Source organism: Tasmannia lanceolata, unplaced genomic scaffold (assembly GCF_043159265.1).
Source record: "Tasmannia lanceolata isolate RefF3 unplaced genomic scaffold, GAP_Taslan_0.1 ptg001283l, whole genome shotgun sequence".
NCBI lineage: Eukaryota > Viridiplantae > Streptophyta > Magnoliopsida > Canellales > Winteraceae > Tasmannia > Tasmannia lanceolata.
This window is the reverse complement of record NW_027519943.1, coordinates 17501-26949: the sequence shown is the minus strand read 5'-3', so window position 1 is coordinate 26949 and position 9449 is coordinate 17501.

The following is a 9449-nucleotide window of genomic DNA, read 5'->3' as shown; positions in this document are numbered from 1 at the left end:
TACGGAACAAAGGAAGGTATTGGTAATGGATCGAACTAAAACAAAACCCTTTTTAATTTAATATATGAACAATAAATATATAAATTGAATTGAAGCAAAATGGATGTAATAACAATACAAGAAGACAGAACAAGGCCTTATTTATTTTTATTTTAAATTTATTTTAATTTTATTTTGGATTTCTAATTCATTTCTAATTCTAAGTATTTATTACTGACGAGCCATAGCAATTGCACCTATCAAGGCAACTAAAAGAATTATAGAAATGAGTTCAAATGGAAGATAAAAATCTGTTGATAAATGAATCCCAATTTGTTGAACATTACTTATCAGGTCCTGCTCTATAATCTGGTTTGATCCTGTAGTCCAAATAATCCCATACCATGACGTATCTGAAATAGTAGTAATTAGTGAAAAAAGAATACTTGTACAAACCAGTGAAGTGACCCCATCTCCAACGGTCCAAAGATAGAAATCATTGTAATATTCTGAACCATTCATGAACATCACAGCAAATATGATTAAGACATTTACAGCTCCCACGTAAATAAGGAGCTGTGCAGCAGCTACAAAATAGGAGTTAGATAGAATATGGAATAAGGATATACAAACAAGAACCAATCCCAATGAAAAGGCAGAAAAAATGGGATTGGTAAGTAATACCACTCCTAGACCCCCTAGTATAAGACCTGATCCCAAAAATACTAAAAGAATATCATGTATTGGCCCAGGTAAATCCATTATGTATAAAATAAGAGATAAAAAAAAGTTGAAATATTTCATGACCTTACTGACCCAGCCAGGAAAAAAGAGGTTACCTTGTTTTTTTCTTGTATATGATACGTTTCTAATTGAATCGTAATGGGGTCTGGATTGAGGTAGATACAGTTATTGGACTAATTCCACTTCTGTATCCGAAAGAGTAGTTCGGAGTTTGATATTCCGAAATCATCATGACTATATTCATATATTCTAAATCCAAATCAAGCCGCGATTCTCACCAATCAATAGTTATGATTTGTAGTTACTGACCAACCAAAATGAAAGAAGCTTCACTCCTTTAGATCAAAAATGAATCTTAGTCATTGGTAATCGTTATTGAATCAAGGGGTTTATCTGTGGTTATTTTAATTTGAGTCGAATTCATAATTGTTCGAATTGTGTAATCCCCAATTACTGACATTGGTAACCGACCCAAAGCAATTTGATTATAATTCAATTCGTGACGATCATAAGTGGAAAGTTCATATTCTTCAGTCATTGATAGACAGTTTGTTGGACAATACTCGACGCAGTTACCACAAAATATACAGATTCCAAAATCAATACTATAATTAAGCAACCGTTTCTTTCTAATATCTGTTTCCAATCTCCAATCAACAACGGGTAGATCTATGGGACATACACGAACACATACTTCACAAGCAATGCATTTATCAAATTCAAAGTGGATTCGACCACGGAAACGCTCTGATGTGATCGATTTTTCATAAGGATATTGAATAGTTATAGGTAAACGATTCGCGTGGGATAAGGTAATCATGAAACTTTGACCAATGTACCTTGCAGCTCGTACTGTTTGTTGACCATAATTCATGAACCCAGTCATCATAGGGAACATATCGTGGCTATCCATGAATAATTTGATATTTCTTTCTCTTGCTTAAGGGAGGTTATGAATCTAGAGTATCATATACTGTTACAGTGAAAGGAGTTGGGAAGAAGTTGTCAATAATAGATTACCCAGAGAAATGGGTAAAAGAAATTTCCATCCAAGATTTAATAGTTGGTCCATTCTCATCCTAGGTAAAGTCCATCTTGTTGTGATAGGAATGAACAGGAACAAATAAGCTTTAGCTAATGTAATAAGGATACCAATCGTTGTTCCAAATACTCCCCCCGTTTTATTTATTCCGAAAAGTTCAGGAATGAATATGTACGGAATAGAGAGATTCCACCCGCCCAAGTAAAGAACTGTTACAAATAAAGAAGAAACTAGTAGATTTAGGTAAGAAGCAACGTAAAATAAACCAAATTTGATACCTGAATATTCGGTTTGATAACCCGCTACTAATTCTTCTTCTGCTTCTGGTAAATCAAAAGGTAATCTCTCACATTCTGCTAGGGAAGAAATTATAAAAACTATAAACCCTATGGGTTGACGCCACAGATTCCATCCCCAAAACCCATATTTTGACTGTGCCTCAACTATATCAATTGTACTTGAACTGTTAGATAATCATAGTCGATGATAACATCACTGTTCCCATCGCTATTTCAGAACCGTACATGAGACCTCAGCTTCATACGGCTCCTCGATGGCCACAAATAAATCTAAGGACTGATTCAGTATTACCTCGGCATTTTTTGAGAGTGAATAGAGTAAAGATGCATCAGGGAGTCCCTAATTAGACCAATGGAATTCTGTCTGCTATAATAACAAATTCAAAGTGCTTCCGAATTGCTCTCATAATTTATTTTATAATTAATATTACAATTTATCTTTGTTCAGTAATAGCTTAATCTTTCAATAAAATACTCGTTGTATCAATAGATATTTCTACCCATATCTTTCGATTACGAAAAAGAATTAGACACTCTACATTAGTTCATTTCATGAATCATGATAAGAAGCCTATCTGTATTAATACGGATGGGATGGAGGAAAGAAAGAATAAAGAAAGATCTATTACTATTTATTTTTCCTATTGCATTCCATTTCTTTCGTTCCTGTTCTTCTTTCGCAGAAGAGGGGATTCTCAAAAAAAAAATAAAGGATTACTTCGTTCCCGATAGTCATTTCTTTAATCAGTGGATAGGAGCATACTCTGGATCGGAATCATGGGGAAGTACTGCTTGATCATTTCTACCAACTTAAAGCCCTCATTATGATTCCTTTTATGCAAAAATATCCCTTTGGTTTTTGATACCTTACATTATTTCCATGACGAATCCTTTGTGTACCTTGGTGTTCCTAACCGTCCACTCATTTTTGATTGATTCCCGATATGATAATGCATACAATAACAATTGTAGAAACTCCATACAGTTGATCTTTTGCACCCGCTTCAAGTCATGATGACTAATCAACCAATCTTGGGGTAAACAGTTTCCACCGCTTATCTTTACTTACACTTTCCTCTCGTACATAGGGAATGAGAATCAATCTTCTTACTGCGAATTCATAAGCTGTTTTGTTTCACTCATATAACCATCTCGTTTAGTTCATCAACCTAAATGGTGAATAAAAAAATCAAGATATCTATTCAATACATTCAACCTCTTTCCTAGAAATAAAGGAAAGAAATAAAAGTTAATGTTGCAACGAATCACACGTAGAGATATTGATAACACACATGGAGTTAATGGTATTTCATAACTAATAGATTGAGCAGCAGCTCGTAGACCACCTGAAATATTTATTATTCGATCCATATCCTGACATAAGAAGTCCAATAGGAGCAATACTGGAAATGGCGATCCACAAAAAAACACCTATACCGAGATCGGCTAGAACAAGGCGATAGCCAAAAGGAATTACTGAATAACTTAGTAGAATTGATATGACCGCTATGGATGGCCCGATACTGAATAAACGAATATCTCCTCTAGATGGGAGAAGATCCTCTTTGAAAAGCAGTTTTGTCCCATCCGCTAGAGCTTGAAGAATTCCCAAGGGACCAGCATATTCAGGCCCAATACGTTGTTGTATCCCTGCGGATATTTCTCTTTCTAACCACACAATCACGAGTACCCCTATTGTGATCCCCGATACGGGAGTAAAAATAGGGACAAGCGTCCCTATAAGGCCATAGCCTTCTTTTAAAGATTCCGATCTGGAAAAAGAATTGATAGCTTGTACTTCTGTCGTATCAATTATCATTTCAACGATCAACTTCTCCCATAATGATATCTATACTACCTAGTATCGTCATGATATCAGCCAATTTCATTCTTTTAACTAGCTGAGGAATAATTTGCAAATTTATGAAACCCGGTGGACGAATTTTCCATCTCCAGGGAAAAACACTATTATCTCCTATCAGAAAAATTCCTAATTCTCCTTTTGGGGCTTCTACTCTCACATAAAGTTCTTGTTTTAACAATTCAAAGGTGGGAGAAGGTTTTTTACTAATGAATCGGTATTCAAAATCGTTCCATTCAGAATCCTTTGCTCTATCAAAGCGTCGTACTTCTAAATTCTCATAGGGTCCCCCCGGAATTCCTTCCAGAGCCTGTTGAAGAATTTTTATAGATTCCGTCATTTCACTGATTCGTACTAAATAACGAGCTAATGAGTCTCCTTCTTTTTGCCATTGGACTTCCCAATCGAATTCATCGTAACACTCATAATGATCAACTTTACGAAGATCCCATTGGATTCCGGAAGCTCGTAGCATTGGTCCCGATAAACCCCAATTTATTGCTTCCTCTCCACCAATAATGCCCACTCCTTCAACTCGTTCCAAAAAAATAGGATTCCGCGTAATAAGCTTTTGATATTCAACAACTCCTGTTAAAGAATAATCGCAGAAATCCAAACATTTATCTATCCATCCGTGAGGTAGATCAGCAGCTACTCCTCCGATACGGAAATAATTATGCATCATTCGCATACCTGTGGCAGCTTCGAATAGATCATATAGCAATTCTCTCTCTCGGAAAATATAGAAGAAAGGAGTCTGTGCACCGATATCTGCCATAAAAGGCCCAAGCCATAACAAATGAGAAGCTATACGACTTAGCTCCAGCATAATAACTCTGATATAACTGGCTCTTTTAGGTACTTGAATATTTCCCAATTGTTCGGGGGCATTTACCGTTATTGCCTCTGTGAACATAGTAGCTAAATAATCCCAACGTGTTACATACGGCAGATATTGTATAATTGTTCGGTTTTCCGCAATTTTTTCCATTCCTCTGTGTAAATAACCCAATATAGGTTCACAGTCAATAACATCTTCACCATCTAGAGTAACAATGAGTCGAAGAACACCATGCATTGATGGGTGGTGAGGGCCCATATTGACTATCATGAGGTCTTTTTTTGTAGCCGGTACAGTCATATGCTTTCTTCCCCGATTCATTATTCCATGAATTGTTGAAAACGAAACAAAGTTCATCAAAATTCAAGATCTAATAAACCAAAAAATTCAAATGAATCCTCAAATTAACGATTTTTTGGCTCCCGAATATCCAACTGACCAATTAATTCCTTATAACGTACTCTATTTTTTTTTGACAAATAAGCCAGCAGCCGTTGACGTTTTCCCAGAATTTTTCGCAGACCTCTCTGAGATAAATAGTCTTTTCTGTGAAATTCAAAATGTGCAGTAAGTCTCCGTATCTTATTGGTGAAATTGAATACTTGAAATTCAACAGACCCTTTGTTTTTTTCTTTTTCTTCTTGCGGAATAACCGAGATAAATAAATTTTTTACCATAAAAAAGAATAATTCTTCTCTCTTTTTTTTTTTCTTTCGTTCCCACAAATATGGATTTTACCGATCAGGAATAATAATAAAATGATAATGCCAGTCATTTCGATCTGGTACACACAATAATCTGGATTTATTCATATAATAACTTTTTCTATTTAAATTGAATTAATAAATCCAATTTAATTTGTAATTTGATTCGGATACAATACATAGAAAGGGATGGTACATTTCTGGACCCACGAAAGAGAATGATTTGGGTTTAAGAAGATTCTGTTGATTCATTCCTAGGTCCAATTGATACGTCATTGAATCAGTATCATGTGTCAGAATGTAATGTAACACAACGTGTGTGTACACCTGTCTGTCTTCATATATCGGCTATGATACATGATGTATATAAAATGTACCATTAACTAATTCTGAATCGTGGATACATATATATTCTTGACATACTGAAACGACTGCCATTATTCGTATCAAACCAATAGCGATTCATACAAGCTAAATCTTCTAATCGATAATTGGGCCAAAGAAATAATTTGAATTGAATGAATTTATTTGTATCTGTATCAAGACACTTGTCCTCATCCAAAAATTGCCCAGAGTTCTTTACGTTATTCTCATTGAAAAATACTGGATTTATATCCACAATATTCTCATTACTGAAATTGAAACACATTAAAATTCTCAATTTTCTACGACGTCTAGGAGATAGAATATTTTCAGGAACAAGAAAATCATAATGATTTTCATCTCCATTCATAAGCATCTTTCCATGTTGTGCAATAGATCCATTGAAAGAATTCTCATCAACATATTTTTTTTCTCGACGTTCTCGATTAGTTTGGTGTTTACTCTTATGGACCAATGAAATGCCTATGGTTTGATACATAATAAATTGTCCATCCCGTTTTATAGACAGGCGGGCTGGTTCAATAATAAATATTCCCCTTTTTATCAATTCCGTAAGAGTGAGATCCTTCTGAATCAACATTACGTCCAGGCGCATTTCTCCTCTTTGAATAGAGGATATAGCAATTTCCCTTGGATTTATCAGTCTAAGCAGGAGGCAATATACCTTGATATTATTGATCATTCTTTGATTCAAAGAATCGTCCCATCTCAATTGAAAAAGCAAATATCTTTTTAGGAAGAACTCTAGTTCTGCTTCTCTGTTGCTCTTGTATTTTCTTTTCTTTCTCCTTTTTTTAATGTCTGATTCCGCGTAATCCTTTTCAACATATTTTTTTTTTTTTTGTGCATCTGATTCAAGATTCTCTTGGTTTCGTGCATCTGATCTAATATCCCCTTGGCCCGGCTGTTCTTCTTCTTTTTCTTTATTTCGGTTCTCTAATTCAAGATATTCTTTTTGATTAGATGATATACGAAGATCTTTTTTTTGATTTTCACTAATGTTTTTATTTTCACTAATGTTTTTATTTCCATGAAAATTTAAAAGAAGTAATTTGATTGGTATGATCCATGGTTTCATTTTATATGTATCATAAAGTCGCACAAATTCTGGGAAGAACCAAGATTCCAGATTCGATATGGGACGATATCGCATTTCTTCATTCATTCCCATCCAATCAAAAAAGTTTTTTTTTTGATTGGGTGGGTTGATTTCTTGATGAATCGTGAAATAAAAAAGATCTTTTTTATCAATTATTTCATAATCATTAATCCCATTCTTAGTATTTTTATTAATATTGGTCCCAGTATCCATATCGGTCCAGGTATCAATATCGATATTTTTTCTAAGACAAAAATGCAGAATTCTCCACTCAAAATATTTTCTATCCGGATTTTTACCCGTATCCATAATAGACTCTTCTTCTAGATAATCACTAATAGCTATATCCCCCAGTACATAACATGATTCGGGTTTAGGTGTGTTGTCATTATAGGGAATCTCTCGGCCCCCATTTACTTTTAACGGGGATACATAAATATATGAGCTCTTCCTATCCTCATAATTAATATATTTACACGATAAAAGATCATATCTGTAGTGTTTTTTAAATTTTTCTTTTTGACTCGGCAATGAATTCACCGCGCAATCATTTTCTTTCTCGTAATAAATGAATTGGTCTTTTTCTTTTTCATATGAATCCCATTTTTTGGAATCTTTATTTTCAATCGTACGACGATGATTGACTCTAGTTCGCCATTTTTTCGATACTAATCTAGACCATCTATTCTGAGATAAATTGTATTGATAATGACGCTTTAACCAGTTTTTCCATTCATTCATTCTGGAATTCGAAAATTTCTTATGTCTTGGTTTGAAATCAAAAATTCCTCGTGTACCCAAATAGTCCTTTATTCTATGCTTAATAAAAGGAGATGCGCCATGATATTGAAGTACAGATATCAAGTGATACTTGTTAATAACTTCTTGGTTTTGTGATAATTTGTAAAATACATATGCTTGGGACAAGAAAGATAAGTTACAATAAATCTGTGAATTATTATTTCGAATATTCGAAATAGAAAGTGACTTTTGGATAGTCAAAATAAACTGAGTTGTATTTTGATTTGTTTCATCAATTCCTTCTTTATTTGTTTCATTATTGTAAATATATTTATCGATAAGATTTTTTGTTGATTCAAGGAAAAGTTGTGTATTAATCCTGGGAATGTTAATGGCACATAGAAAGATATCTATGTATATTCTTTCAATGAAATATTTTATAAAATATTGCGATTTACGTATTAATCGGGCACTTCTTTTTTTTGATCTCTGCCAAATATGTTTCTGTGATTCCGATCTTTCATCATCAAAACTTGTCTTGTTAGGACTAATATTTATATCTGTATCTGTAGTTAGAAATATTTTTTTCTTGTCTTTTTTTATTTTTTCTATTTGATTTTTGATTTTGGTTGTACTATCAGTCAGATCTTTCATTTTTTTTTCTGTCAGTGAATAATTTGTCCAATCCATGGATCTAATTTGAATAGTCGAGTCGTGAGTAATCTTATTACTGATTATGAAATCTTTTCCAGTTTCACTCGGTTGATAGCCTTTCCTCAACCCAAATAATAAAATTGAGTTCACTTTTGTAAGCTCTTTCATTATTCTTTTTATAAATAGAACTATTTTGATAACCCATCTTATTTTTTCTTTTGAGACCTTTAGACAACATTTTGTTCTTTCTTTTAAAATTCTGAAAACTCGAAAATATTTTTTTTGAACTTTTCTCGTTTTTTTTTCGAGTTCTTTAAAAATGGGTTCAAAAAAAGAAGGTTCTTTTCGTGGAGAACCAAAAGGTAATTCAGTTTCCATTCCCCAGACCGTTAAAAAACAAAAATTTTCTATTTTTCCTTTGTTTTTCATTGGATCTCTATGATGAAATTGTAGTTTAGATCCCCGCCAAGGTTTCAGACAGAAAGGAAATAAGATCTTTATCTGAATCCCATCTGTTAACCAGTTTTTCGGAAATTCTGTTTCTGATAATTGAACACCATTATAGGTGCATTTAACATGCATTTCTTTATTCCACTCCTTCAAATCCTCGTACCACTCGGGAAATTGAAATAATAACATACGGCCAAGATTTTTAGCTATTATCAATGAAGGCAATATGATGTATTTTCTAAGAATCGATTGGGTTACTAACATAGAACCTCTTATTGCTTGAGCAAATATAATAGTATCCCAAGTTTCTGATATTGCTATCCGTTCATTCTCCTCTTTTTGCTCTTTCTTTTTTTTCTCTTTTTCTTTTGCCTCTTCCTCCTCAGAATCTGAGGTTTTGAGTTGCGGATCCTTTCCTATCCAATTCCTAAAAAGTGGATTAATCATTCCAGAGATATCAAAAGAGAAAAAAAATGTTTTGTCTATTCTGTCCAAAAAAAGCGGGGAATGCACATTTGTTTGAAACATTTCCCAAGTCACTGTTTTACGTCTTTGAGCGCGCATGGATCCTTTGATTAGATCCCGACGAAAATCCGATTGTTGTGAGTAACGTATCAAAGCCACTTCTTCCGCTTGATCACTATCATTATT